At 35.8% G+C, this 27,688-nt stretch overlaps 1 protein-coding gene across 3 annotated transcripts in view; it reads left to right on the top strand.

The window, feature by feature from the left end:
- LOC139978335 (transforming growth factor beta activator LRRC33-like) overlaps window positions 1–27,688 on the top strand; it is a 60,186-nt gene that overhangs the window by 6,876 nt on the left and 25,622 nt on the right. The window contains exon 1 of one of the 3 annotated variants that reach the window (XM_071988439.1): window positions 11,930–12,133. The exons of the other annotated variants lie outside the window; for them this stretch is intronic. The gene's annotated coding sequence lies outside the window, so the exon portion shown is untranslated. Of the gene's footprint in view, window positions 1–11,929; window positions 12,134–27,688 lie in introns of those variants that run through there. 3 annotated transcript variants of the gene reach the window in all.

The raw sequence follows: 27,688 nt of genomic DNA, 5'->3' as shown, positions 1-27,688 counted from the left end.
GTGAACTGTGGCGTGCAGAAACCACTCAATACAGATGGCAATCTAATAACAATTTCACATCAAACCATAAAGCACTCGTCAAACGGTAGTTCACATTCAACCAGCCATCGAAATTGTTTCTATACAATAAACGTTACAAATTTATGACGTCTGAAGCAATAATGGATTTGCACTATATACAGGCATTGCCAGTACCATAACGGTTCTGTATAGACTGTGTAAAAAACCTGTACTGACAAAAGTCTTGCACATTGCTTACATTTGAGTCACGAATTAGTCCAAGTTGATAGTTGTAGTTAAGCACGCGCGCAGTTAACGAAACCACTCAAAAGTTTAGAAACACTGGGAAATGGTCAAATGAACGTCAAAAGTAGCACACAAATTCGAGGAATGAGCCATTGGATGTGAAATAATGATGTCCATATTCATTCTATCATGTATAACGTGCTTGGTGTAGGCCTACTTACAAGATGAATAAAAGTACACTAATTTGTATTCATGCATCGTACTCAATGATACTTCAAGCCCAAGTTGTGTCTCACGAAAGTGCCTCCGTTGTTTACATTATTCATAGAATATAAACGTGCCGAATGAAAGAATACTCACAGCAGGTATATGTTATAGGCTCTGAAGCAACCGTGCTTGGTAAAACTACACGTTTTTACTTGTGGCATAAACGACCTTAATTGGTTTGTAAATACGTTAACCATGCTTGTCGTATAGGCTCTACCCAAAACAAAATCCCATTTACTCCAAATTCATGACATTTCAACAACCAAAAATTGCTGTGGTTTAAGCATTTTTGAGGTTATTTAAATAAACAAACTTTTTAGCGAAACTGGAGAAATCGAATAAAAAGGCCATGATATTTCAGTCACTTGTAGTTTTAGGTTTTGTTTTTCTTCTATTTACCCATATGATTTAATAAAGTTTGAACATAAAAAGTGCACTCTTCCAAAAAACAAAAAGGGCAAAATTAAAGAAAAACGTTTTATTCCCCATCGTTTGTGATCCTTAGTTATACTTAAAATGGAAAACTGGATTTAAACTCGCGGCGAACATCAAAGTGTATAGCGATAGTGGATTATCAGTGGGTTGGCTGTCAGTATTAAAAATTAACATGTTGTTATAAACATATATATTATTCCACGTATTTCTACAGTCTGAGGATTTGTCCTTGATTCTACTAGTCAATAGCTTTATTAACAATACGCTATAACAGACGTTAGATATCTTTGTGATGAACAATTCCGTCAAACATGAGGAAGATCTTGCTGCGATTGTAAACAATATCAAAGAACAAATGTCGCGTATATGTAATTTTGTAAATCCGTGACGTCATAGTCCCACTGGGACCTGGAACGATTTACTATCTCTCTGTCGTTGCTTTTGTTTGTTTTCTCTCGTATTTTTTTCAAGGAAGAACGTGAACAATGTTGAACCAACTTGCTATCATAAGGTCAACTAAAGAGCGTCAGTATCTTAAATTCAGCATTTGCTAACCCCAATTTCATTATTGAAAATAGAAAATAATAACAACAACAACCATAATAATAGTATTAATAATAAAAACGACCAATCGAAGCACTGACCCAAGTCTTCAGCCTTGTGGGTGGAGGTACATAAAACATGTGATATGTCCCAACTGGACAAGTGAACTGTCGCAACTAAATGAATTGTCTAAGTACTTGAAGGTCTATAGGAGACAGTTGTCAACGTAAGACCTAAAGAACTGTGAATAAGAACTGACTGTGGGTTTCTTAAAGCAGTTTACTGACTGTTACAGGTGGGTGTATGAAATAGTCATATATTTTATGTTGCCGTTTGTTTTGAAAAGCGACAAACCCTTTTTTTTTATATCAGTTTTGCAACATCTGTTGTGCACGCATTAATGTCAACAACGGTAAAAAGCATATTTTCAAAACATTCGGTGCCGAAACCGTTTGCTATGAAAGAGTGTATTACGTTTTGTTATCAATGTCTATGACAACTTTGTGCAGACTGTGAGCGCATATATGAACCCTTTATCATGTATGCCGAAGTAAACAATCCGGAGGCCTTTCCTCATACACGAATGTTTATAATTCAAAACAACACTTGAACCCTTGGGAAATATAGCCATCCGTATTTGTGGTTTCATGTATATTGATACAGTAATGTGTGTGTGAGTATATGTGTGTGTGTGTGTGTGTTAGTAATGGTCGATGCATTGGACGTGACTAAACCAGCATTGGTTGCAGCTTAGTGTTGTTGGTACGTGCGGCTGTTAAGTTTAAGTTGGTCATTACTATCCCCTAACAGTCATTAACACAGATGGCAGTTCCATTATACAAAATATGAATTATCATTTTCTAGCTGGACGTGCTTTTTGAGAATAACTTAAAAATCAGTTCGGGCTATAACAAACTTCTAAACTGAAGTATTCATAAATATCATCATTGATATTTAATCAACGGGAACTCTAATCTTCGCAAGTTGTGTACTAGTTCCTCATTATCGAGGTGTCCTAACGGTCCAATCACCGTCCGTTACTCATCCATTGTATAGTCCTGTATCGGCTTACCACTTCCGTTTTCATCTCGCTGGTTCTCCCCCCTCCCCCCTTAAAAGATCCCGTAGCACCTTCTTCGTCCCTATATTATTTCTTTTTTCATTTTTTCCGTCCTTCCAATTTCGTCACTCATCGCTTCTAGGTCAGGCTTACACCTTCCCGCCATGCTTCACTTTCCCCGCACTTCTTGGCGTCTTCTAGCCAGTTCTATCGTCCGTCTGTTATTGATCCGTTGATTTTCCCGCCTATATACAGAACTGATCAAGTTTATACAGTAAGTACGTTATATACGTACGTCGTGCCGTCCGCTATAAAATATGTGACGACATCACCGATGAGGAGAGTCAAAGAGATAAAGGAACAGTGTCTAAAGTAGAGAGATTTGAGTCATCATTGCGTCACACATGACATCACATCCATGTCGCGTCACTCCTTCTGTATTATGGACTTTTGATAATCGTGTCATGTTTAAACAGTGGTTAATGCGCCCCTGACTATTGCACATTGTCTATCCTATTGAGTAACTGCATGTTATTTGTTTCGTTTGTGAACTCCTATGTGTTATCATGTCACTGTAAAACACATAGACCTAACCTGTGTGTTTATCTGTGTAACGCCTGACGATTTGGCGAGTCCGTCTTTGTAGGAAAACTTTGACGTTATAATAATTGACTTTCATATATAATGTTTGTATTTCTAAACGATAAATTAATTCTAACAGTTTATGAATAAATGAATATAAATATAGATCATGCGCTCCTGTGAAAACCATGCCCGAGTCTATGATTATTTCCTTATATACCATTTGCATATATTCAAGAGGTACCTATCTTTCGCGAACATCACGTTAACATGACTAAAAAGTTAAGTATCGCTTATTGACTATAGAGAGAACAAACAAGGATAGAGCCTACTAGTCAAGTTAGAGAAAAGAAAAGGCGTAAATCCAATAACGATTGCACGCATTTGGCTTTATACCGTGAACCGAGTAGTAGCGAAGGAAACATAATTGTGCAAACACATTCTTTGTGTGAGATCTGAATTACTCCTGTACCAAGTGTGGTCTATGCGACATTAAATTCTTTGTTGTGTCTGTTATATGCCTTGGTAAATGCACATAACATTTAACACACATGTGCACACACACACATTCACTCTTTGAATGAACGTGGTATCGTCAAAACAACGTTAAGCGTTAGTACGATACAACTTATTTAGCTATATACGGGGAGAGCCAAGGCAGGAGTAATTATGTATGCCACCAAATCTACATTTTACACACTTCAAGCTATCTCAAGGATCATATAAAAATGCGAAATACAATATTCCTTTATCTCATATTTTCACGGACCCCGATATATATTTTAACAGTATCGATAAGTATAATTGACCTCCTGCCCTGGGGCTGCAGCACACACCCAGCTGAACCCTTTAGTCAGGCTTACACTTCTTACGTATATTTTAAAATATTGGCCTTTTGAAGTCAAACGATGTGCGTGTTTGGAGCGAACCATGGCTTTTGCAAGAAACCTCTAGTTTATAAATGGATAATAGTCTAGGTTTTCATACTCAAATCTTCAAATAGATTTTTTCTTACGTATTTAAGGTATTATCATTGAAATTTGATTATCTGTTTTCTATAAGGATACAAAAATTAGAATTTACCCGCTCATATACCTACCCCCCCCCCCCCTCCCGGTCTAAAATGTCAAAGAAAAGACTTTTCTAAATTCTATTTCCCTGTTCCATTTAAATCAAACCTAACATCAATTGTTAAGTACAATCTTACCTTCGTTTTCATTATTAAGTTTAATTTTTACTTCCGCTGTCGAAGATCATATAGGATCTAATTTCTGCCAAAATTACTCGAAGCGCAGACAACATAGAAAGGTACAATATAAACGTATACATTCAGAGTAACGTAAAACACGCTAATAATAAATAATGTCTTAATACTCTGCTCCATTTCATGCACTTTTCTATATATATTTACAAACCAATATTCCATCGATTTAACCAGCAGGGGCATTCGTACTTTAAAGTAAGTCACTTGTAATTTGTTAAAATACTAACAAACCTTGAAAATAATATCCACAGGCGGTTTTCTTTCCTTTCAAAGATATTAGGCGATCATTTGTATTAGCCTATAGACAAGTACGTCTACCCAAGACAGATTAAGCCTTCATTGAGTTACAGAACACACGATGAATAAACGTTGGCATGAATTAATGAAATTGGCGAGGTACAGTCATACGTATATACACATACACCATATATATATATATATATATATATATATATATATATATATATATATATATATATACATACATTTATAATATATATATATATATATATATACATACATATATATATATATATATAATATATATATATATATACATATATATATATACATTATATATATATATATATATATATATATATATAATACATACATATATATATGTACAAAATACAAAATACAAATAATTAACCACAGAAAACATACACACACATACAGGCCATACATAAACGTATACATGCCACTGATGAAGTGACCCACAAATCTGGCAAATATATCCATCGTTAGTTTATTAGATACCTTGAAGTTAACATAAGAAGCCTTTTAATTTCCCTACTAGCACTTTCACACACAAAATATTTCACAGCCTTGAGTGAGTTAGTGAGTAAGTTATCGTAAGAAAAGGAAGGTTTTGGTTAGTATTCATTTTCGTTCTTGATTTTTCTTTTATTTATGTTGCTAGATTTCTGACACTTAAATTGAGGTCATCCAATTTAAAACGAAAGTGCAACTCACATTTCCTTTAATGTATGCCTCTTTGACAATATGATTAAAAAATAACATTGTGACTATTTATAGACGTCAACATTTCCCTGTGATTTCATCATATAAAATTCCAGGTATTATTATTTCAAGGAAAATCTTCATAACACAATGCAATTTTTGTTTATCGTTTGTGAAGGTTGAAATCACATTGTTTAAAGTTATAAGGTCTGTTATCTTTGATTTACATCTTTAACTTACTTGACGTATACTTGTAGACAAACACATACACAAACATACACGCACACGTGTCTTTGATTCGTTTTCCACCATCCAACCTGTTTCTGATTGAACCCAACATGTGGTTTTGAGTACCAAGTTAAACCTGTTACTGGCCCTCTTTTCATCTTGTTTAAATATGAGACACAAACATTGGCGGACTCATTTCATGCCGTGCTACTGATGAGTATAGCAGTACAAGGGCGTAGGAACCGGGGGGCTGGGGGGCGCCAGCCCCCAGTGAAAAATGTGGAGGGGCGGAAGTATCATTCCGCCCCCCGCTTCGCAAGTCAGAAAATCCCTTTTTCATTTCCAAATGAGAAAAAAATCTCATTTGGAGCACCAAATTGCATTTAAGGCCAGGTGAAAATGCAAAATTATATACAAAATGGAGTGGGTGGGTTGAAGTGTGCTATATTGCACCAAATTGCATCTGAGGCCACCTGGAAATGCAAAAAAAAATCCAAAGGGGGAGGGGGACACCCTCCCCTTAGACCCCTCCCCCAGGCCGACAATCAGTCAAAAGTACCTTCCTACGCCACTGTAGCAGTATAACCTAGCAGTTGGTTAGTTTGTTTTGACATATATGGAGGGAAAGTACCCTATCTTGTCAAAATGTCACATTTCAATCATGTCATATGAAGCCATTTCCCTCTACTTATGCCTGAGTATTTAATAAGTCCATGCAATTATGTAGGTCACACTGAACTGGCACATATTCACGAATTAAGCGTATATCGTGGCACTGTTACATGCACACAACGTACACGCATCTTTAGAACACCCTTCCTCGGTATCGCATGTAAACTTGATTTAATTTTGAGGATAAAAACCCACTTAGAAATGTCTTCGTTGTTGACTTATATTTTAAAACTATTCACATTCTTATTACATTCAATTTTGACAAACTTTGACAACCCCTTTCAAGACTGCATTTCTAATAACTCTCTCCATATCATTTCAACACCTACATATATAGTCATTGCAATGCCATATTGTAGTAGTACACAATATCAAAGAATATAAATATATAACAGCAGCAGCAAGAGCCAAAAAAAACCCCAAAATGTTAATTAAAGTTTAAGCTCTGCTAAGCGTTAGGCGTCGGTAAGGACTGTAATAAACAAAGATATTGCTGTATTCATGAGGCTTTCGGGAGTGTGGCTGATTCTATTTCCCACAATACTTCAACCGTGGCGTGTTCCGGTACGTTGCATTTCAAATATAGCCGTATATAATGTGCATGTGAGTTTTATGAAGTACTGTGTGTGTGTGTATTCCAATAGGTGCCAGAAGCAAACGGAAGCCCTTAAATGTCACACGTGAGTGATTTTCAAGCATCAAGTTTGAAAGACATTAATGAAGGCTAAGTCTGGATCGGGTGAATCACATATTTGGTACTTTAATTAAACGTCAAGTTTTTTTTAGGAGGATTCACAATATATATCTCATTTTACCGAGTTAGACTCGTGTGTGCTCTTGGGTAAAGTATCAAAGCATGCTGATTTACACACTTACGGTTAGTGTGCCTATAACGTATACGATTGTCCTGCATACAACCTTCCAAAACCACATGTGCGGATTGAATCGGCTCTGCCGGTAAATAATATTGTCTGACTCAATAATAATATTTTTTGCCCCATCTCTTTCGTGAGGTGCTTAAAGCGGCAGAACGAATTTATAACACCACCATTTGTGACTATCACAAACATATACTTGAACATTAAGTATACCTTAATTTTTAGTTTCAATGCTTCAGTTTCAAACCAAAAACATATCAGCATATATCAGATATGTACAACAAATTTGCTCTAATCTATATAGCATTCTTTATATTAAGAAGAAAGAGAGCTAACATTAAGTTACATGAAGTATTGTTGATTTCCACCTGCGCCTTGTCAACTTCCGAGGCGAAAAGAAATAGTCCCTAAGATTAGCGGATATCATTCCGCTAGTGAAGGTGAGTTCAGCTGGTGGAATTAAAGTATGTGGAAGTTATGAAAAGTAAAATAAGGAATAAAAGAACAGTTTGAGAAAACGCAAATAAAATGTATTTATGGTATTCTGATATTGATAAACCTTCCTTGAAGGGATGAGGCTGCCTCCCAGAAGGCTAGCCTTCTCCTCCTTCTCCTTCCTTCCTCCTGCTCTTAATCCGTGTATGCCCATCTATATTTTTGGGATATTAAATGATGCTTCATGAAGTTATATGATCAAGTTTAATTTCAACTAATTAAGGAGAAATTGATAATTTGAGACGTTTTGTTTCTGTTCGTTTGTCAATCTGTTAATGTATAGCAGTTTGTGTTGATTGATTCCAATTTTATTCCAAATAAGGATACAAAAAGTATCAAATTAGGAAAATATTCCGATTTTTTGGGTATGTGACTAATACTAATAGAACAAAAATGCCAGGGCGACGAAGTTTCATAACAAATTCCATAATGCTCATTTGGGGGGATAATTTACCTTTCCACGAGTAATGTCATTTTAGCAATACTCTTGAGGTTGACTTTAAGTTGATGAATCAATAATTCCATAAGCTACTTTAAGCCAGCCTTGGTCGGTACTAAAGGTGCTATTACTGTTAGCTAATATATATAGTCTACAGCCTTTTATTTAGTGTCATTAAGTGTCATTTACTATTTTTTCAGATGGTAATGTCAGCTGCGAATGGAATCAGTGTTTTTTTGCTGTAGTCTTAACAAATGATACATCACTTTAATATAACGCAGAGAGTGGATTTCAAATTTTTGCATACACATGCCTGTAAACAGTCAGTAAACTGCTTTAAGAAACCCACAGTCAGTTTTTATTCACAGTTCTTTAGGTCTTACGTTGACAACTGTCTCCTATAGACCTTCAAGTACTTAGACAATTTATTTAGTTGCGACGGCTCACTTGTCAATTAAGGCAGTTTTGCAATAATGAAAGATGTCGCTCTCGTACCAATGTAGCAAAGTTATATAGTAAATGAAGGTTTTCGAGTAACTTTTACCCTGTTTTATTATCTGTTTGTTTTTTATATTATTTTTTGGCAATCTACAATCATAGTTGTAGCTACAATTTCCACTCTGTTTCTTAATCAGCGAGTAAAGTATACTACTACTTGCAACTGTAGCTTAAGTGGTGGATATGGAGACAAGTGGTAAAGAGTATAGGGCAGTTGTATGGTTCTTTGCCAAATGAAGTTGGTGACTGATTTACAGTATTTCGGTACTCGAAGAAAGGAAAATCAACATGATGGCATTCAATTTTATATAGTTTTTAGGCGATATTTGTGACGTTGTGTATTATTGCGTATTATTGCTTATATTATGTCTTGCTCTTTATATCTTATGTACGGTCTAGCCTTTTGTGTATTTAATATATGATGATACTTATATGCATACACATTCAAACATAAATACATACATACACATACATACATACACACATACATACATACACAAACATACATAGACACACATACACATACACACGTACATAGACACCCATACATACAGACATACAGAGAACCAATATTTGTTCTCCTTCACTATCGCCCACGTTCAACAGTGTTCATCAGTCAGAAAACGATGATTATAAGCCTCTCTATTAAAAAGTTTGATTGTGTGGAACGCATAGGTCACCGTAGTATTACTTCCATTGTATGTTTATATACACTGAACAGTAGCAACCAGTTCTCCAAAGAAGCCTGATAAGTTGGCAATAAATATTCAAATGATGCCTTATTAATTGAGGCGAAGAGACGAAAAATGCCCAAGATATATAGAAGTATCAAAACATTTCTAGCGAGACAAAACGACATATTTACAGATCTAAGAATTCGGATAACTATTATTCATTAAGTCTTGCCGCCATTACTTTCTTAACTGTTATTATGTTTAAATCCCTTTTTCATTTCCGTACGCTGACTGTTGTAAACATTTTAAATCTTACACCGGTAAATTGTGCTTGGAACTGATTTTCGGCAATTTAAAAGAAGTTTAATGACCATATGCACTTTTTTCTTATGACACATGAGATGTTTTCTCAATAGGCATGCATTTATTGATGTGTTATGTGACACTGATTCATGAAGTAGTACTGTATGTCACGTGTACACCGATCAATGTAATACTTGATGTATTTATCTTGTCTGTGGGTAGCACTGTATGTCACGTGTACACCGATCAATGTAATACTTTATGTATTTATCTTGTCTGTGGGTAGTACTGTATGTCACGTGTACACCGATTCATGTAATACTTTATGTATTTATCTTGTCTGTGGGTAGCACTGTATGTCACGTGTACACCGATTCATGTAATACTTTATGTATTTATCTTGTCTGTGGGTAGTACTGTATGTCACGTGTACACCGATCAATGTAATACTTTATGTATTTATCTTGTCTGTGGGTAGTACTGTATGTCACGTGTACACCGATTCATGTAATACTTTATGTATTTATCTTGTCTGTGGGTAGTACTGTATGTCACGTGTACACCGATTCATGTAATACTTTATGTATTTATCTTGTCTGTGGGTAGTACTGTATGTCACGTGTACACCGATTCATGTAATACTTTATGTATTTATCTTGTCTGTGGGTAGTACTGTATGTCACGTGTACACCGATTCATGTAATACTTTATGTATTTATCTTGTCTGTGGGTAGTACTGTATGTCACGTGTACACCGATTCATGTAATACTTTATGTATTTATCTTGTCTGTGGGTAGTACTGTATGTCACGTGTACACCGATCAATGTAATACTTTATGTATTTATCTTGTCTGTGAGTAGTACTGTATGTCACGTGTACACCGATTCATGTAATACTTTATGTATTTATCTTGTCTGTGGGTAGCACTGTATGTCACGTGTACACCGATTCATGTAATACTTTATGTATTTATCTTGTCTGTGGGTAGTACTGTATGTCACGTGTACACCGATTCATGTAATACTTTATGTATTTATCTTGTCTGTGGGTAGTACTGTATGTCACGTGTACACCGATTCATGTAATACTTTATGTATTTATCTTGTCTGTGGGTAGTACTGTATGTCACGTGTACACCGATTCATGTAATACTTTATGTATTTATCTTGTCTGTGGGTAGCACTGTATGTCACGTGTACACCGATTCATGTAATACTTTATGTATTTATCTTGTCTGTGGGTAGTACTGTATGTCACGTGTACACCGATTCATGTAATACTTTATGTATTTATCTTGTCTGTGGGTAGTACTGTATGTCACGTGTACACCGATTCATGTAATACTTTATGTATTTATCTTGTCTGTGGGTAGTACTGTATGTCACGTGTACACCGATTCATGTAATACTTGATGTATTTATCTTGTCTGTGGGTAGTACTGTATGTCACGTGTACACCGATTCATGTAATACTTGATGTATTTATCTTGTCTGTGGGTAGTACTGTATGTCACGTGTACACCGATTCATGTAATACTTGATGTATTTATCTTGTCTGTGGGTAGTACTGTATGTCACGTGTACACCGATTCATGTAATACTTGATGTATTTATCTTGTCTGTGGGTAGTACTGTATGTCACGTGTACACCGATTCATGTAATACTTGATGTATTTATCTTGTCTGTGGAGGGCCGAACCAATGATCGTACTTCACAGGAAGCTGATAAATGTCTCTGAAAAATGATATGAAAGCTGTCCAGAAATGACTTTAAGTGCCAAAATATTATTTCATTTAAAAAATCTCAGTAAATACATGGTCAATAATGCGATGCGATAACATCATCGATTTCAGAGGTGACTTGAGATTACAAAGTACAATCACATTTTAAAATCGATTCAGCGTACTATGAAATATATTTTGTTAAAAAGGTGATATCATAGCAAGTAAGGCAAATATATCACGAAAACAGAACTCGTATTGTTCGATACAGGTGACAAACGCCTACAGTGGAATTACGACCAATTCCTTACCGGTTTAGAACCTCTGGACATACAATCAGCGTCCATAGCCTAGTGGTTAGGGTGTCCGCATATAAAGCGGGAGGCCAGGGTTCGAATCCTGGTGAAGGCTGGAACTTTTTTTTCACTGTTCTGGATTTTTTACAATTCCATTTACACATTTGGTGTTATTTACGCAATTTTATATTTTGAAGAACAACAAAACCTCGATATACTCCTGAGCTATCCATTTAAGAGCGACTGTAGAAATGTCACTATCCAAGTAATATATTCCTTTAAGTATCCTTGTTAAATTGCTTATCAACATCATTTTGACCCATGGTTGAATTTAATGAAGTTATTCTATACGTAATACTGAATCATATGTATATAGAGTTCGTTGCAAATGTACCAGTAACTATATGATCCCATATGGATACTATCGCATTAACGTTAGACAGTGTGTATAAGTATGCAATGCTTAACACTGAAAATACCAACTGCAAGAACAGCGCTTAGTAGTCAAAACAGAATCAAGAAAATAAAACACCGATGAATCTTATACAAAAGCTGATCAAGTAATAGGTAAGCGTTTAGGAATATTGCTTTTATAACCGCCTTATTCTTGTTTTGTAGTGACTTTCTGACCTTTGACCAGAGTTTAATGTTAAGGAGTTTGGCATGCACGTAGATATCAGGCGCTTCTGTAACTATTTTCTATTCTACTGGAGAGAACGAGGCTTTCTCCTCGTACTTTCATCTAACGCCTAAAAGCACATCAAAGCCATAAAATTTTTATTACATTAATATATAATGTTTTTTGTCAGTTTGTTATTTTTTTGAATTCTGATAATGTGTTCACTTTATCGCGCTGTTGTGGTTTCGGATACTTTTGCAGATATGAGAGTATACACATTTACAATTAACTTTGTAATTATAGGCTCATGTATATATGGAGCCATTCATGCAGAAAGCCATATAGTAGCTCATTAGACGCCATGTATATAGGTGATTATCATTCTTAAAATCATATAACACCACTCCTCTCAGCGAAATACTAGAAAGGCACTTTGCAATTTCAACATGTCTTTTTCACAAGAAGTACAGTCGATTTCAAAGATCATAAAACTCCCATAGTAATCGATTTAAAGAATTATGTTTCCTAACCAGCTCTAAGTAGAAACTGGCAAAGCGAAGATATCTACGAAAATTCAAGGTTGTAAAATAGACTAAAATAGCTGTGATAAATGATGCGAATGTACTCATGTACAAAATGGTTAGTTAATGCACGCGCCATTATTTGGTAAAATAAGGTGTAATGTTTCAATATGGAATGTAATGTACAACTGATGAGCTTTTGGGTGTATTCCTAATGCAAGTATACCTTTTATCCTGTGCGTCCACTCTCCCTGTCTCCCAGCTATCTGCCATACTGAAATTATATATCCACGTGTGACACACTATAGAGATCGCAGACTACGACCCGCTGAAGTATCAAATTTGTGGTGTGAGTACAACAGCATGGGTCGGTACCTTACGAGTATAGAAGTAGAATTCCCCTTGACATAGGCAAAGTACGAATAAAAGGCTGTCGCCTATTGTGTACGAGGACTAAATCTTATACTAACATATCTTTACTCTGAGTAAGAGTAGAGAGTACAACCCACGAGTAGGCCTACCTGTATTTGTGGTACAATTTGAGTACCAGTAGGGACTCACATATCAGATATAAACAGAGACGAATCTATACGATAATCGATGGACCTCTATACAGTTTGTATATACGTAAGGACAATATGTTGTTTGAAAACGATTTGGCTTGCCTTAGTAGACTAGTGATATAGATATAGATAATTAACTCTACTTATTTCTACATAACCCGCATATTTGTTATTAACATGAAGATTATACTATAACTATACAGTATAACATATTCATGATTATGATAAAGCGTAGACAATGCTAATAATAATAGTACGTGAAGCGTTGCACGTGAATTTCGAATGTTATCTTATATTCTTATATATCTTATCTTATATATCTTATCTTATATATCTTATCTTATATATCTTATCTTATATATCTTATATATATATATATATATATATTATTATTATTATTATTATTATTCAAATAGAAATACACGTTCTGGTTTAATGTATATAGTGATGAAAATGATACTGATATATCTCCTTACATTATATACTACTCGAAAAAAGACTGGTTTGCGCATAAATGATCGCTTCGAAGACAGATTATCCCCATGAGGAAGTTGCCCCTGTTTAACCAATAATTCTTTTGATTATTCGTTTTTGCTTTCTTTTCTCTTCTCTTTTCCTCCCGCGTCTTGAGCACTCTCTGGATGGATATGTGCGCGTTATAAATCACCATTATTAATATGATTATTATAATTTGTTCTATTGTTATGTTATATATGTATTTCATAATACATTCTAGCTCCAGTTGTAATGGGTTTTTATGTTTTGGTATCAACCTGATAGTGAAACGAGTGGAAACAATTCTTCTCAAGGATTTGTGAGCTAGCCTTCAATCCATTCTCTTCCTCTTTTCAGGAAATGATAAATGCCGACAGGGTCATAATCGCATTGAAATTATGGCCTTTAAAATCTACTTTCAATATTGTTTTAGTATACTCTCATGAGTCTGTCTGAACATGTTTCTTGTTTACACTGTTTTGGGGCCACCGTGACAAGAATATTAAGATTAGAATCAATCATTTTTTCTCTGCTAAAATGTAATAAAAAGAAAAGAAAAATTGCCGCTAGATTTCGATAAATATTAAATGTGGACAGACAAGTACTTTTTTGTGTATTTTATAACCTCCACGGGCTTCAATTTTTGTATACATTTGATCTAAAACTGGGAAGGAAGCGAGTGGAAATAATTCTTTCAGGGATTTTGCAGCTAGTCTTCAATCCAGCCGTTTCCTCTTTATTGTATCCGTGTACATAGTCACTTTGGTAGCACTTGTACAGTTCAGTTTGTATTAGCTTATTTACTTTTTAATTCCCCACCCACCCCCACCCCAAAGAGGGTTTTAGCCATCTATATAAGATATCAACTTGTTTCTATAAAATCAGTGATACAAAAGGAGGTAACTAAGGTAATAGGGAAAGAAATGATGGGGAAAATTATAATAAATAACGAAAACGAAACCGCAAAATTTTACGAACCTGTGTGACTGTCTTTTGCAATAATACGAGTAACCTGTCATGTTTTATATGTCTAATTTATGGCTCGAAATTTGATTACGTTATAACACAGTTTTTGATTCGAGCTTGATAAATAATTCGGTACTGTTTAAAATCCCAGAACAATATAGATAAGCAGGCTTGACAGTATTTAAGATTTTATTGTAAATAAACAGGAGGTAAAATATCAATTACTGAAGATATCTGTGTAATTCAAAAGTACCAAGAAGAAGTTAAATGCTTAACCTTTTCGACTACTCAGCAAATATTGGAAAGTAGTTTTTAGTTCAAACGTGCACAAAGACCTAAAATTGATGTATCTCTTAGGGGCGGGGGGGGGGGGGGGAGGGGGTTGAACCTCAACTCCCCTACATGGGAGTGGGTTTCAACTTCGCCAGGGTCGCACGAACCATAGATCCGCCCTGATAAATGTTTGTTAAAGGCATTTGAAGACTCGCCCCAAAACGCGTGCCGCGCTGTGCAAAAGTTAACTTTCCGTTGCTTGAAAGTAAAGTTTTCTGCTTGTCGCTACAAAATGCAGACAGTAATGAAACGTGATACCTTGTTATCTTTTATCTATACCTGAGATGTCCATCGCTGCTATGTACACTGTGTTCTGGGTATTGACCGTAGCTGTATGTATTGACTGTACACTATTAATCTAATTATCGACGGTAGCAAGCTGTGTGTGTATTTTCTGGGATCGATGGTGGTGTCTAACAATTCTGTTACACCTCATTCGAAACTAGGTCAGATTACCGGCATGAGACGTTTCTTTGTGCGCGAGTCTTCACACCCTTTAATGTTCATTTTGTATACACATGTATTGGAAGATGTCTCATTGAAATTCATTTCAGTTTCAGTAATACTTGTTCGATTTAGCAAAAATTGGCAGGCAAAATGGAAAACATCTATTTTGATATTTGAGGCGCAGGTGTTTACACACATTGTAGGCATGGTTTAAATATAAAAATAGTCGGTGTGACGGAATGCCGAAATATTCACTGAAATAAAAACGTGCGTGCATGGGGATCTATTTCCCGCCGTCAGGAAACGTTGTGAATCTTGACACTTTATGAAAGGCTAAAAAACTGAGAGTTTTCGGCAAGATTTCATAATTGCCCCCAGGGAAACAGACAGACATAGAAACTAACATTTTTTAGGCAACTATTAAAATTTCACTGAGACTAGATACTTCTTTCCTCTCTGCATGAGAGTTGCCTAAACTAGAAACAGTTAACATTTGCTCCTCACTGCGACCGGTTCAGCGAAACTTTGTTATTAATTTTCTTGGCAGCCCTGTTTTGTCTGACAGAAAAAAGTGGTTATGTTGATTAAGAGCACCGCGAATTGCAGGAAGGTGGGGGGGGGGGGGGGAGAGGGTGCCTTTCATCCGAGCGTATCATACTTTAAACGTGACGTGTTTTTAGCTAAAACAAGGCTGTACTGAACCGTTCATGCCTGAGTCTACCGTTTGAAATTGCTTTTGTTGTATATTGATAAATAACATGGAGGTACATGTACCGTTAGCTATTCACTACCCATTTTAAATGTATTATAAAGTGTAAGATTATATGAACGTCTCACTTTCTCGAACAGTCTCCTCTCGTGGTTAATATCTAACTGCAATACTATCATTAAGTTTCTCTTTAATCAAACCAAAAATGAAATGAAATCGGTATAATACGGCTTAAACATAATATGGCCTTAAAATATGGATTTTTCTAAACTTTATAATAATCCATAAAAAAAAACTGTTGAATTACATGTTATTGATTCATGTTTGGAGTGGCATTAGCTGAGATGGTATGTTACGAGAATGATTTGAGATCATATGTTGTACATGAAATGAAAACGTGATGAAAAGAAGCTAAAATAGACCAAAAAATATATGTTATGTGCTGAGTAGAAGTTGGCATTACTAGGCCTATACATCAGATACGTATTTACGTTGATCTGACACTGACTGCATATCTTAGATACATGCAACATATAAACTTCCTCAGCAACGAACGGATATGTATGGCTATTGCTGTCTTGTTATAGCCAGATTTATTAAGACAACCACATCGAGTTGTTGTATTTAGTCGTATTCTGCAGTTGTTTAAGAAGGCCTACTATAGGTTTCAGTGGTTATTAACATATTGTTGCGTTCCGAGGGTCCTCAGCATGGCCAAGAATACTGCCAGAAGATCTGTTTGGAGAAATCGTTGCTAGCCTGTGTATCAGTTAACCACCGCAGGGCAGCAACTAGAGACCAGGCCTATGGCGGGCCATCAGTCTCAAATCATGGGAGATCGACTTATACCGATTTAAATCGACATATACCAGTTTCCTTCGACATATACCAGTTTCCCTCGACTTATACCAGTTTCATTCTACATATCATCGATTTAAATCGACATATACCAGTTTACTTCGACATATCATCGATTTATTTTACTTATCATCGATTTAAATCGATGATAAGTAAAATAAATCGATGATATGTCGAAGTAAACTGGTATATGTCGATTTAAATCGATGATATGTAGAATGAAACTGGTATATGTCAATTTAAATCGACATATACCAGTTTCATTCTACATATCATCGATTTATTTTACTTATCATCGATTTAAATCGATGATAAGTAAAATAAATCGATGATATGTCGAAGTAAACTGGTATATGTCGATTTAAATCGAGGATATGTAGAATGAAACTGGTATATGTCAATTTAAATCGACATATCATCGATTTATTCTACATATCATCGATTTATTTTACTTATCATCGATTTAAATCGATGATATGTAAAATAAATCGATGATATGTCCATTTAAATCGACATCTACCAGTTTAAATCGATGATATGTCGAATTAAATCGGTAGAAGTCAATTTCCGTGGACTTATACCAGTTTCTAGCGTCTCAAATTGACATATACCTATTTAAATCGACATATCATCGATTTAGCTCATTAACATATTCCAAATCCCGATTTCGGTGATGATTGACATGTGGAGATACATCACGTGTAGTCACCTGACAAGGCGGGCGAATAATTGAAAATAAACACGAGCACAGTGGAATGCATGATTTGAGCTTGAATACTGTAACTGTTAAATCCCATGGGTATATATTTAGCTACATTAAAAGGTAACCTTACAGTAGGCCTCACTGCAGAACAATATCATCTTTGTTTATGGTGTAACTGGAGTAGGTAATTGCATCTGTGTACGTACTGTGGGCCTATTCAGTTGCATGTGTATTCCTATATCATAGCGCCACGTGTTCGAGTAGACAAGCCCAGTTTGCATTGAGATAATTGCACATCACTGACATATCAGTTTTTTCAGCCTTATTGTTACACCGAAATCTTTTGCAAGTAATTGTTCATAATTACCATTGACATAACCATGATGAACACCCTTGCTAGCTTCGTAATTTTGGAACTATTAAACTATTCGCCCGCCTTGTCAGGTGACTACACGTGATGTATCTCCACATGTCAATCATCACCGAAATCGGGATTTGGAATATGTTAATGAGCTAAATCGATGATATGTCGATTTAAATAGGTATATGTCAATTTGAGACGCTAGATACTGGTATAAGTTCACGGAAATTGACTTCTACCGATTTAATTCGACATATCATCGATTTAAACTGGTAGATGTCGATTTAAATGGACATATCATCGATTTAAATGGACATATCATCGATTTAAATCGATGATAAGTAAAATAAATCGATGATATGTCGAAGTAAACTGGTATATGTCGATTTAAACTGACATATACCAGTTTCATTTTACATATCATCGATTTAAATCGACATATACCAGTTTACTTCGACATATCATCGATTTAAATCGACATATACCAGTTTATTTCGACATATCATCGATTTATTTTACTTATCATCGATTTAAATCGATGATAAGTAAAATAAATCGATGATATGTAGAATAAATCGATGATATGTCGATTTAAATCGACATATACCAGTTTCATTCTACATATCATCGATTTAAATCGACATATACCAGTTTACTTCGACATATCATCGATTTATTTTACTTATCATTGATTTAAATCGATGATAAGTAAAATAAATCGATGATATGTAGAATGAAACTGGTATATGTCGATTTAAATCGATGATATGTAGAATGAAACTGGTATATGTCGATTTAAATCGATGATATGTAGAATGAAACTGGTTTGTCGAAGGAAACTCGTATATGTCGAAGGAAGCTGGTATATGTCGATTTAAATCGGTATAAGTCGATCTCCGATGATTTGAGACTGATGGCCAGCCATACAGGCCAGGTTACAAACTCACAACAAAAAATGACTCTGCGCACAAGACTTTAGAGAGTGAGAGTGCCAGTTGTCGATTTAAATCGATGATAAGTAAAATAAATCGATGATATGTCGAAGTAAACTGGTATATGTCGATTTAAACTGACATATACCAGTTTCATTTTACATATCATCGATTTAAATCGACATATACCAGTTTACTTCGACATATCATCGATTTAAATCGACATATACCAGTTTATTTCGACATATCATCGATTTAAACTGGTAGATGTCGATTTAAATGGACATATCATCGATTTATTTTACTTATCATCGATTTAAATCGATGATAAGTAAAATAAATCGATGATATGTAGAATAAATCGATGATATGTCGATTTAAATCGACATATACCAGTTTCATTCTACATATCATCGATTTAAATCGACATATACCAGTTTACTTCGACATATCATCGATTTATTTTACTTATCATTGATTTAAATCGATGATAAGTAAAATAAATCGATGATATGTAGAATGAAACTGGTATATGTCGATTTAAATCGATGATATGTAGAATGAAACTGGTTTGTCGAAGGAAACTCGTATATGTCGAAGGAAACTGGTATATGTCGATTTAAATCAGTATAAGTCGATCTCCGATGATTTGAGACTGATGGCCAGCCATACAGGCCAGGTTACAAACTCACAACAAAATATGACTCTGCGCACAAGACTTTAGAGAGTGAGAGTGCCAGTTTTTTTAGAAAAGACTAATTTTACAAACGTTTATTTGACCGTTTCACTCTGGTCCATATACCACGCAATATAACAGTACAACATGGGAAGTACAGTCCCTTTAACTATTTAATTAACAACAATAACATTATGCCCCCAAACATGTGCAGACATGTCGTAGACATTTAACTTAATGATAATGTTGGTTTACTAAACCCATAACTCTCTTAATTAGTCTATAAAACACAGCAATTAACATTTAACCCCCTAAAATTACATCCTAAGAGATTATGAATATTCATGACATGGCTGGCTATGAAGCTAAGTGCAGTTTACTACGGATGAGTATAAAGGTCATTCACGTTACAATATCATATGCATAAACAGGCATATATTTGAATTACAACTAAGCTTAAATGAAACATTACATAGCAATCGTTGTTTATGATTTAGGTTACAGTAAAGGCCTATACATATTGATTTATATACGTGGACATTGCTTGCAAGCATCGTTTTGTGCTTCGTTGCAGCTTAACATAATTTTAACCAGGTCTTGTAAGTTTACATACACACGAATCAGATACGCATCAATGTAACTCATCCTATACCAAAGCAACAGTAGTTACTTTTTATGCAAATGTCGAAATTTAATATATGCCAGAGCATTTTCAGTTCCATAAACTGTTATAGTTATAGCACTCCGTGTAATAACTACCATATACAAGACCATGCATGCTGGTGATAATATGAATGCCCACACAATCGTCTGAGTATATATATAGACCTGATGAATGGGATATTCATACAACATGCTATCTGTAATTGCTTGAAAGCTGTAAATTTGCCGGCACATTTCCCACAGACTCAAGCGTGTCTCTAAGGTATATATTCTTCGTCTGTGCTATAGAATTACTCCCTATAAATATTTTCCTGTCTCTTCCACCTATACCGTCCATCACATGGAAATATCCAGTCTGACTAAATCATGCAAATCCCCTAATTTTCTCATAACTGTGTAGGGCTTATTTACTCTCTGAATATATGTATATCAAGCACAAAGGTTGCATTCGAAATAATTTTGATATTTTGTTTTTGCATATAAGCTCGATCAACAAAGGCATGAAAAAAAGTACTCATGTGATACGATACTGCACAGAACAAAGCGGGGAAGGGAAGGGCAGCTAATGACAGGAAGGGCAAGGGCGGGGTGGGTGTGGTGGGGTGGAGTGACATTGTGCATTCTGTAAGGTTCGGAGGCATATGTATATATTGTCTATATTAGTATCTACGACAAAATTGTACTCTTGAGACGTAATTATTTCTAAAACCAAACGTTTTACCCTCTTTCTTTTTTGCAAGTAGGAGGCATTCGAAGTTATTGGAAAGTATTACATTTTGGCACCTGAAGCTGAATGTAACATAACCTTTTGTTTTTGCTTAATCTTTGATTACTTATCATCGCACCTTTATAACCAGGAAAACTAAAATTTATATTAACTAATAGTTACGTGTTGTCAATGATTATATGGGGACCAGCAAAATATTCGGTTATATCGTGTTTATATCGGTATAAAAATATTATAAACCATACGTTGTCGAGCTACGTGACCTTGTTAGATAAATTCGTAGGGAATAGAATTTGATATATAATATAAAACAGTTTGTACGGGGCAGTACGTGGGAAATCGTTAGCGCTTATATATAGGCTAGTTAATGTAAATAACTGCATAAAAAAGTGTACTTTATGTGGGTATTTAACTCTGAAGAAATCAAAATTACTTGAGCATAGAAAAAAAATGTAGTATTTTAATTATCGTAGTATGGGTAAAATCATCGTCCACAAACCACTGCACTTTTATGACTTTATATACGAAAACGAATTGGGGTAGCTCCTTTATTCTTTAAAATTTAAATATTTTACTTTTATCGCTTTTGTTATTGATGATTCATAAAATTGATCATGAATAAAATTTGTACATATATGGTACCTTTAGGGACATAATTTAGCAAATATGGAATGAAATTCTGTTCACAAAAAGACCGGGGTAGTTTGATCAATATGCATAAAACCCCTGCAACCTTAAAAGAAAGGAACGTTCGTTCTAAATGTAAAACTAAATGTGTTGGAATACCACCGCTCACCCCCCCCCCAAACCGCCTGGTCCCCGAAGGTACCCCGTCATAATGTTATTTATTGCTTGTACTTAATTTCCATGTTGATATGGTATTGATTATTACAGTGTTTATAATTTTCTATAGTTATGATTCATTGAAACAACTATATCCTTTTGAACGTACAATATCATTGTGGAACCTGTGGAACTTGTAACACACACATGCGAACCTGCCGCACACAATGATCTTGATATCATTGCGACCAAGTGCGAGCTTATCTAATTGTGATGTATGGCAGTTATCTACATTCTGTTCGTATTTCACTTTTCTGTAGGCGTAAAGGATATTTTGATCCGTGTATTGTGATCCGTGTAGCTGTTAAAAGAATAGTTTCTACAAGAAACCTTCATACAGAAACATACAGTGTATGTTAATAATCAAATTTTTGTTGAACGTTCCGTTGATCTGGTGATGTCATTCTTACACGTCTTGATTTAACAAGGGAGTTTTAAATTACAGTACATTATCTTCCTTCACACCATTTGGGAAATAAACCACCTTTTTTGATATTCAACGAAAACCTCAATTTGCTTCTATTCCAGCGATAATTCATATACAACCCGAGATGATTGAGTATATATGTATACTGTGCCTCTTGATTTTAACATTTTTTACTTAGAATTCAAAGAAAACAATGAATAACCATTAAAGTGAGTGTAGTGTGAAATTTCAATTAGCAGATTGATCTTTTTTCTACATTCTTCACTAAGACTAGTGTTTGCACGGGTTATCCGGGTACCCGGGTACCCGCCCGACGCAATACTACCCGGTTCCTAATTTATTACCCGAATCCTACGCAAAGTGTGATTTAAAAAAAAAAATTGCAAATCTACGGTTAGGCAGATTTCCCATTGACTTAGGGTGGTGTTAGGCTTAAATATGTGGTCGAAGATAACAGCAATTACGAAGGTACCCGCCCGACGCGGTACTACCTGGTTCCTAATTTATTACTCGAATCCTACGCAAAGTGTGATTTATAAAAAAATGCAAACCGATGGTTAGGCAGATTTCCCATTTACTTAGTGTGGTGTTAGGCTACCATGTGGTTGAAGATAACAGCAATAACGAAAGTATTCCATGGATATCTTATAACTGCGTCACAATTTCAGCTAATAAACAAATGGCTATGCTAGATTACCCCATTGACTTAGTGTGGTGTTAGGCAGCCACGTGGTCGAACGTAACAGCAATAATGAATGTGTTCCATGGATATCTCATAACTGCGTCACAATTTCAGCGAATAAACAGATGGTTAGGCTTTGCTAGATTTCTCATGCATTGACTTAGTGTGGTGTTAGGCTACCATGTGGAAGAAATTATTATTTATTCATTCGTTTATTTCATCTAAGGAAAGGCTGACAAGGAATTTTACGACATGTTTATGGATTATAGACGGGATAACTAAAAAATAATAATCGCAAGTGGCTTTTTACTAATCGTGTATTCCAAATGCGATCAAATTGCGCGAATCGCGTAATTTCGCGGCTAATGAGAACCATAATAGATAGTAGTAGTAACAACTGAGCTAAAGTAAAGGGATATTTTATGGTCTGATCCAATAGACGTGGACAGCAAGCATAAGCAGCGGCGGCAGTGCGATGTTAACAACATTGCTACTAATTAATAGTAGCCTAATGTTAATTATATTGAGTAATTAACAAGTTTATGACAGAAAAAAAACAAATAGAAATTATTGAGGAAGGTTTTATACCTTACCTTACAGTTACACATACGTTTTGAACATGAAAACATTGTCAGCAGAGAATATAATTTATTTATTATAGCATTCAATATGTAATTTCTTGAAAATCGTGATACACGAGGGTAAACATTTTTTCCCGGGTACCCGGATACCCGACGGGTAACGGCTCTCGGGTACCCGGTTCCCGATTTTTGGACCCGTGTAAACACTAACTAAGACATATAAATTGTTTCCAAGTGTTAGCTCTGTCAACCGTAGAAATCCATTAATCCCGTGACTCAGGCTTATACGTCGCATCGCACAAGCAGTACACACAGTACATATAAGCAATTGGTAAAATCATGTTCTATCAAGCGTGTGTTCTTTTTTTTTTTAAATGGTTTTTCAAGAATTAGGGAAGACCAAAGTCCAAGCTAAATCAAACACTATTCTGGTGTATGATATTACGTTAGTAACAAGATGTGTTGTCTCCTTCTCTCCTCGATGTTGCCATAGAAACTACGAAACACGGAGGACTATAAAGGAAACCTTAGTTATGTCGCATTTACTTAGACAAGCAAACGTGCTAAAATTCAAAGAGTGTTCGTATTCAACTGTTTCACATTATTATATTTGTAAAAAAAAAAAAAAAAAAAAAAAAAATTGTCTGACAGAGGCGTCTACTCAGGTTTCGACGGCAACATTACAGGACAAAAGTTTATGATTTCTAGATAAACTAAGCGACAATGAATCTATACTTGACACAGGCTGACAGGTTCAGCCCGACAAGATTTTACGTTCCCGACAACTTGGGAGAATCTTTCATGACAAACTGAAAGATTTCCCCGACAATGGTAGCCCTAGTTGGCCCAAAGTCACCTCCTAAATGTTTCGAAAAGTGCTCTTTGGACCATTTTCAGACGTTTTTTGTATTAACTTCTTTTCCGGGTTGTCATTTCTTAGCTTGCTACAGTCACAACATATATTCCCATGCTGAATATCCTCCCGATAACAAACACACACTCTCTCTCTGTCTATATTTATGGTATCACAAATCAACCCTAACATTCAGGGCCTCACAATTTCCTTTAATTTCGCCTTTGTTTTCGTTAGTATTTTTCATTAAAGATACATTTTTGATAATTGTAAGAATTTTCGAAAACCAACTTCGATCATCCAAAATTGCTATTTGGGTTTATTGTAGTAAGTCAATTTGTCATAAAAAAAATGTCACTTTTACTTCATCTACGTTTATAATTGCAATGATTTTGTAATGGGCTCAACCTAAGTGTTTTAACCTCTTTTTTTTTTTTTGGGGGGGGGGGCGGTCAATCGTTATTCCGTGCACAACTACAACGCTAGATTTAGCAACTCTCTCATCATTCATGTAAATCGTTTGAAATCCACTCAGCATTCTATCTGTTTCAATAGTCAAGAGATGAAAGTCTTTGATTGACCGTCTCACGTCTCTACATACCCTTGTTAACTTGTTACAAAGCTCTTTTGTTATCTAACAATTCACAATGCTTCCTGCGTTCTATCTCCTTTTCCTAACACTCTTTAGCCTGGTTTCATAGAGATGTAGATACATAGTGATGTGGATTCATAGTTGGGTGGACTGAAGCCTGGGTCATAGGGATGTAGATACATAGTGATGTGGTTACATAGTGATGTGGATACATAGTGGGGTGAATACATAGTGATGTGGACACATCGTGATGTGGATACATATTGCAAGGGGTGGATGCATAGTGGGGTGGATGCATAGTGGGGTGGATACATAGTGATGTGGATACATAGTGGGGTGGACTGTAGCCTGGTTTTATAGGGATGTAGATACATAATGATGTGGATACATATTGCAAGGGGTGGATGCATAGTGGGGTGGATGCATAGTGGGGTGGATACATAGTGATGTGGATACATAGTGGGGTGGACTGTAGCCTGGTTTCATAGGGATGTAGATACATAGTGATGTGGTTACATAGTGATGTGGATACATAGTGGGGTGAATACATAGTGATGTGGACACATCGTGATGTGGATACATATTGCAAGGGGTGGATGCATAGTGGGGTGGATGCATAGTGGGGTGGATACATAGTGATGTGGATACATAGTGGGGTGGACTGTAGCCTGGTTTCATAGGGATGTAGATACATAATGATGTGGATACATATTGCAAGGGGTGGATACAAAGTGGGTGGATACACAGTGATGTAGATACATAGTGATGTGGATACATAGTGGGGTGGACGGGGTAGGGGTATACTTTGCTATCTTTCTTTGTCACTCTTACTCCTTCGTTATATTCTGTTTCCTGTTTTCTTGCTCTCCATTGACTTCTTATCCACAGGTTTTATTGTTAAACTTTCTTAGTATTATCCTCAATCATTCAATTATCTTTCCACTGTATGTTCTACTCTTTGTGAATTTAATACCTAATCTAGTATTATATAATGTCAGTATTGATGTTATACCTCTTATGTTTTAACATTATTTCTCTTTGTAATGCTCTTTTGATTGATTGCAATAGTTTGCCGATGACAACTAATCATATCATTATCCTTTTTTCAAGAAGGAAATCTCTGAAGCGGGTTGTAGAAGTGAGATGGTTGTGATACGGGTGGGGGGGGGGGGTAAGTGGGTGGGGGCGGGGTTGGGGGACCGATGAAAATCCAATTATTATCATGATCTTTAGGGTGCTCTTCGTCATCAGTGCTATTCATCGCAGTTTGAGCATTAGTATACCGATGAAATGATAATAGGCGCAACGTGTTATTCTGTATAAAAATATACGATGTTGATCTATCGTTGGATGCACATTCTCTTTCTTCAAGATGCCCTACAGCAAAATCATTCTCATGTTCCTTCAACCTCGGATGGAACTAAACATACATAGATACTTGGTGAGCGCTAGAAGCCAGATCAAAATATATATCCACTGTTAAACCAGGGAGTTTCCATAACAACTCCCTGGTTAAACGAACTTATACTCCTTGAGCAATTTCCTGCTCGTGCATTAGAAAACCCAAGAAAGCCTTTGCTATCAAGTTTACTTTTCCCCTCTTTTTTGTGTTTCTAATGAAATTGCGGGGGGGGGGGGATTATTTTATCTTGAGGTTATCAGCCACCAAAGTTCAGCGAGGCTGCAGAAGAATTGAAGGTAATTTTTTCTGAGTTTGTTTTTCTTAAATTGTCTCTGATTTTAAATTTTTCTTCAGTGTTGACCATGTTCTGTCTATGCACAACTATTCACATATGAAAGAGAAATATTACCATAGAGGGAAAACATCTGGAAGGTGTAGAGAACATCTTCAAGGTCTTGTCTGAAATTATTCGCGAAATCTACGATTATACTATACTGCGGATAAATACTTCCAGGACATCTGCATATATGAATATTCATGTCGTTGCGCAACAAAAGTAACAGTTATTTCGCCGTTTTATTTTCTTCTCAAGACGAAATAGAAATGAGTTGTGTTGCCTTTACGGGTGGGGAATGAGGTGGGGAGTTCCATAACAACTCCCTGGATGAGGGGGTGGGTGGGGGGGGGTGATCCACGGTCAACGCGATCAGTTAACATCCTTACTGGCTTCTTACTACTCTCCTCTGGATCAGTTGCCGTTAGCTCAAATCTATAATGTACGGGTAATGTTCACTCTTCCGTGCTTCTAACCTTACACAGCTTTGCGGTGATTAAACGTATAGGCGTATTCATATATGTCACCGCTTGCTTACATTTTCATACGTTAAAACATCATCATGTATCAAAACAGATAAATGTGTTGAGCCACATAGCTCAAGCATGACTGCTTTCATTATTGTTACTAACAGGAACAATTGAATGGTCCCAAGAGCGATCATAATGATAAAAATAACTTTACATTTGTATAAGTAAGATACGACAATAAAGTAAGTGTTAGATACCCCCCCCCCCCCGCCCCAAGAAAATGACTTGTCAACTTAACGTCCGATAGAGGGCCAAATTCTATACGAACGACAAATTCACGCCATATAAACAGCGTTGCGTGTATA

The sequence above is a fragment of the Apostichopus japonicus genome, chromosome 13 (genome assembly GCF_037975245.1).
Source record: "Apostichopus japonicus isolate 1M-3 chromosome 13, ASM3797524v1, whole genome shotgun sequence".
Lineage (NCBI taxonomy): Eukaryota > Metazoa > Echinodermata > Holothuroidea > Aspidochirotida > Stichopodidae > Apostichopus > Apostichopus japonicus.
The sequence above is the reverse complement of the archived record's forward strand: the minus strand, read 5'-3'. Positions and strand labels throughout refer to the sequence as shown.